The sequence below is a fragment of the Mytilus californianus genome, unplaced genomic scaffold, assembly GCF_021869535.1.
Source record: "Mytilus californianus isolate M0D057914Y unplaced genomic scaffold, xbMytCali1.0.p SCAF_8, whole genome shotgun sequence".
In the NCBI taxonomy this organism is placed as follows: domain Eukaryota; kingdom Metazoa; phylum Mollusca; class Bivalvia; order Mytilida; family Mytilidae; genus Mytilus; species Mytilus californianus.
In genome coordinates, this window is record NW_026262734.1 from 59,652,846 (window position 1) to 59,659,094 (window position 6,249).

Below are 6,249 nucleotides of genomic sequence, written 5' to 3' on the forward strand. Positions count from 1 at the left end.
CAACTGACCATTTCGGTTATATTGACTTATTTGTAAATCTTACTTTGCTGAACATTATTGCTGTTTACAGTTTATCTCTATCTATAATAATATTCAAGATAATAACCAAAAACAGCAAAATTTCCTTAAAATTACCAATTCAGGGGCAGCAACCCAATAACGGGTTGTCCGATTCATCTGAAAATTTCAGGGCAGATAGATCTTGACCTGATGAACAATTTTACCCCATGTCAGATTTGCTCTTAATGCTTTGGTTTTTGAGTTATAAGCTAAAAACTGCATTTTACCCCTATGTTCTATTTTTAGCCGTGGCGGCCATCTTGGTTGGTTGACAGGGTCACGCCACACATTTTTAAAACTAGATACCCCAATGATGATTGTGGCCAAGTTTGGTTAAATTTGGCCCAGTAGTTTCAGAGGAGAAGATTTTTGTAAAAGTTTACGGACGACGGACGCAAAGTGATGAGAAAAGCTCACTTGACCTTTCAGGTCAGGTGAGCTAATAATGTTTTGAGATTATCAAAATAAAAAATATCCCATTTTTACTACATTGTGTATTAATGATTAAGTATATAAAAAAAGAAGATTTAGGATATTTGTATAACCATATATAAAAATGAGACAGCAACCGAACAACACAAAAATAAGAAAAAAAAACCAATATAATTTTTTGTATCAATGTTATAATTTCCAACATGTCCAAAGAGTTCAATGTATTTTCTAATTGAAATAAAACACAAGTGGAACTCTTTCAGAACTTCAGAAGCTTAAAGAAGTGCTGTTTCTATTGTTGGCTTTCTGTATAATATATTGCAAATTCTTGTGAAAAATGGAATTTTATTGTAATTGCCTAAAGTTTTAACATTGATCTATATATATATAACTGGGGAAAATACCCAAATGTTATAAAGAAGAATACATAAATTGATTGTTATATAATATTAGAATAGGAAGATGTGGTATATTGCTAATTTGACAACTCTCCATCAGAGACCAAAGGATGTAGGAGGTTAGCAACTGATGACACTGGACAACCTTCAACAATCAGTAAAATCCATACCGCATAGCTATTTTTATTGAAAATCATATGTTCTTGCTACATGTATGCAAACAATTTTTTATTATCCATAACTTCGGATTTTATTGGTTCTTTTTCAGAAGGATTGAAATACATCACTGAGAATAAAAGGAGAAAACACAGAAACAAGACCAAAATAAATTCAAAGACAAAAGTCAGATCAGTTATTATTTTCATCACTCAGCCAATGAATTGAAGTTCTATTAAATATCTAAAGATATTAAAACCACAATAATGACAATGTTCTGTGCTGAATGGCAAAAAAGTGGACTATACATTACGATCACACAATGCTGGATGATAAGAAACTATTAATTTTTTGGGTGGAGGGATATAGATTTATGTAAAAAGATACTAGTATGTTAAGCCTTTTAATAGAGTTTTCATTGATTTCAAATGGGAAAAAAATTGTGTTTCAAAAAAGTATTCTAGAATTCATAAATAAACATATATTGATACTTACATTATCTGCTTTGTTGTTTAAAAGTTTAGTTTTGAACAGTTATAGAACAATATAATTGCATTAACATTTCCAAGGAAAAAAAGATATTCAACTAAAAAGATTCATCTTAAAACAATTTACTACCAAACAGAATTCATTGTAACATACACATTTATTTACTGTATATTTATAATTTGAATCATAGGATTTTATTTTGTCCCATGGGATATTAAAAATCCCATGGGATAATTATAGTCCCATGGGATTTTTTTTGTCCCATGGGACAACAAATATCCCATGGGACTACAATTATCCCATGGGATCCCAAAAAATCCTATGGGATTTAACCAAAATCCCATGGGATAATGGTCAATCCCATGGGATTTGCCCTATCCCATGGGATATTGAAAATCCCATGTTTTTCTAAATCAAATTACAAAATAGATATAATAATAACAGCAGAAAAGCAATGAATTTATTGAATCCCATGTAATTCCGCACATTTTGGTTATTTACACGACACTGTAGCTCTAAGGAGAGGCGGCGGCGGATTTGCAAATGAGTGTTTTGCAAATTAAAAGTGTCCAGTGTTAATGTTTCTTTTTTTCTTTTGTTGTCGTTTTTGTGATGTTTGTGATTTTTTTTCAATGGTCTATGTTATTTATCGAATGGTAAACACATACGAAGCTGTGTTAGAAAAGTACTGTTTTGTGCTTCTTTGTCCGAAATTAAGACTTGAATTGAATGACAGTCCGTTTGACATTTGTCTGCATCGTACAGTACGATTACGGACATCAATCCGAAAGCACGTATTCGGAAATGGAAATGTCCTCTGTATGTAAAAATTTCCCCTAATTCCGTCCTCGTCAAAAAGAACACACAAGGAAGTAGTACATATTTTAAACAAAATAATTCCTACACAAAGCAGCGAGAAGTGAATATATAAATGTGACATTGCTTATCAAAATATACAACATTACCCTTTTTGGTGGTGAGGTTGAATGTTAAATATTTGCGCTAAAAATCTATCATACTAAAAGAACGATTTTGGTGGAATTTGAAAAAAAAACAAACAGCGGGTTTCAAAATGAAAGAGAAATAGTTTAGATTATACACGTTGTTCTGGCATTACGTAATTTACGTACTCTTACATTCATAAACCGGGTTTTGCATTTGTTGTCAAACTTGTTGTGTAGCCACTTTTTGAATAAATTCTCCCAACTTCAGAAAATTTTAGAATTTTTTGACGTCACAAATATTCATACTAGGTAAATACATGTTAAGACGGGTCATGTTGTGTTTTACAATTGTCTAGTCTTCAAGTTCCATCGTCTTGATTCTGTGATACTGTGTAATCAATGAATACTTACTAGTTTTCATACATCATAGACTTGCGGGAAAATTCAAAACTCATTGTATAAACTATCAATAGTCCGTGTAATACACTGACGATGGCTCTTTGATTCAGGAAAAATAAAATAACTCGGCTATATTCACAAATATCTATATCAATTGTCTTTTATAGTAAATATGACTATAAATCTTAATTGATAGACCAATCGGAAGAATTATCATGTCCCCACCAAGCTGAATGAAATCAACCCTATGAATAGGATTAGAAATACAACACATATCCTCAAAAATATGCTTTGAATTTACCGAAAAAAGGAAGTTATCAATCAAGAATTATAAGTAACCCCACTTATGATACAGTTAAGTCTGCCCCATATCTTGACTTTACATCTAGAAATTGACAATTAGGGTCGGTTGTACGACAAAAGAGATGATTTTAGCTTCCCAATTATGAAATTTCTATTTCTATGTAGCAACATTCCAGCAGCGCCTGCATACGGAGTATATATCTCCCAGGTGATACGATATTCCTGGGCTTGTATTTTCTATTTCCTTGAAAGAGAGTTGCTGCTCACAAGGAAGCTGTAAAACCAAGAATTCCAAGTGTTGATGTTGAAATCATCCCTTCGTAAATTGTCCGGACGCCATCACGAGTTAGTTGACTGTTATGGAATATTTATTTCACAGATGATAACGGATATTTTCCAATTGTCGTATCTATAATCTCGTCCCCTTTTCCCCCAATGTGACCTACCGAATTAGACTTATCACCGCGGGTATGTACTAACATGAGCAACACGAACGGGTGCCATATGTGGAGCAGGATCTCAATACCCTTTCGGATTACCTGAGATCACCCCCAGTTTTTGGTGGGGTTCAGTCTTTAGTTTTCTATGTTGTGTTTTGTGTACTGTTGTTTGTCTGGTTTTTTTTTTTAGCCATGGCGTTGTCAGTTTATTTTCGACTTATGATATAAACAAGAAGATGTGGTTTGAGTGCCAATGAGACAACTGTCCATCTAAGTCACAATGTATAAAAAGTTACCAATTATAGTTCAAAGTACGGCCTTCAACACGGAACCTTGGCTCACACCGAACAGCAAGCTATAAAGGGCCCCAAAATGACTAGTGTAAAACAATTCAAACAGGAAAACCAACCGTCTAGTCAATATAAAAAACGAGAAACGAGAAACACATATGGACCACATCAACAAACGACAACCACTGAACAACAGGCTCCTGACTTAGGACAGGTGCATAAAAATGCAGCGAGTTTAAACGTTTTAACAGGTGCCAACCTTCACCCTAACCTGAGACAGTAGTGTAACATTACAACATAAAAAGACACAATTTAAACTATCAATTGAAATGGCTTAACTCGATCAAAAAGACATTTAAACAAAAACAAGTAAACATACACTGAACGAATAAGTTTGATCTATGACATAGGATAGATGTAGGAATAGTGTCAAAAAGACAACTCTAACCTGGGACAAAATGGCGTTAGATAAAACAACGTACACAGGTAAATCTAAATTTAATAATTTTGTTGTTAGGAGCACAGAAGTAAACATTTTTAACAAAATTGATAAATTTGTTGTTCAGAGTACGAGTACAGAAGTGAAAATTTATCGTCATACTAAATACTTATCAAAGGTGGTACATATTAAAAATAGTGAGATGAGATATAACACAAAATAAGTAAACATTGAATTACAGAAATGCATTACAAATTGTGTCAACAGGTCAAATTAACACGAAAGTACGATTTGAGAGTACTCGCAGTTACTGAAAGCTAGTTAAAAGCCAAAAACAATTAACAATAAGAAATCATGCATCAGAGACTAAATCAGTTAAAACATATCCCAGGGATTTAGTGTTTTAACGCCATGGACAGTAAAAGAAGACATGACTTGTGTGATGCCAAAATAAAAGTATCGATAGACAGAAGGATCGTTAGGATTTAACATTATAATAAATATGTATCATGTTATATATAGCAATCTCTAAATAAAAAAAAAAACGTGAATGTGTATTTATACATCCCAAAAACCATTCGAAAAGAATACAATTTTAGTTATGTTTTAATTTGTTGATGACAAAATCGATGTTAGTGCCAATGTAAACAATATTCAAAGATCTGACTACAACATTAATAAGATAACCTTTACTGATAAGTTTGTTTAAATGTTCGATGAGTTTACACGGATCACATAGTTATTTCCGCGCTTTTAGTACAATATTACCGTAAAATTTAGGATGTGAAATACCGTTTTTAATAAGTTTTCTAAAAGTACAGCCAAATTTACTAATCAAATCTTTGTATCTATGAAAGAATTTAGTAAATGTTTTAAGTAATTTATGGTAACGAAATCCCTGACTTAATAAGTTACCAGTAATGCATTGATTACGTTCGTTAAAATCTATGACATCACTACACACACGGGCATAACGAGCGGATTGGGATATATAACCACCGTATGATGGAGCCAAAGGAACATCGCCATCTAAAAAAGGAAAATTAACAATAGGGAATGAAAAATCGTCTCTTTTGTCGTAAATTTTAGTATCGAGTTTCCCTTTAGAAATTGCAATGTCTAAATCTAGTAAAGGACAACTACTGCTGTTTATGTTAGATTTATTTAAAGTAAGCTCCTTTGGGTAAATTTCGGTAGTATATTTAGAGAACTCTGGATTATTTAACGAAAAAAACTACTATTAAAGGACGCAATTAGTGCCCATTGAAATACCTACTACCTGTCGATACACTTTATCGCCGAAACGTACATATATGTTGTCCAGGACAAAAAAGTGGAAGTGTAGTGTAGAGAGTAGAAAAATCATAACTGTCAACAGAATTTAAAGGACCATCAAAAGCACGTATTTTATCTAAAACCTCTAAAGAATTTTTAACACTCCAAAAATAATTTATACCATTATTTTCATAAACTTTATTACAAAAGTTAATAATAAGTTCTTTGACAGTAGTAAGGGAGGTAGTTAGAAGCACTGACAGATTAGTAGTAGAACACTTGATGCGGAGAGGAAACGAAATTTAAATGGTTGTTTGTGTAATTTAGGTAACCAGTACATAGTCGGGACTTTCAAATGTTGGGAAGAGGCTTTAAGCTGGGTAGTGGCAGTGATATGCTTGTTTACAATTTGACTCTCTGTGGAGCGTACGGACTTGAATGTAGAAGAATCGATCATTTCGTTTTGGAGAACTTCCGTGTAGTATATGCGTCACACCACCACTTCATTATTGGCTGCTTTGTCTGCCTGTACGAACACAAACCGCTTTGCGAGTACTTGGAGTTTACTTTTTATTCTAGAAATGGGTATATCATGAACCCTATTAATAATTTCATAATTGTTTT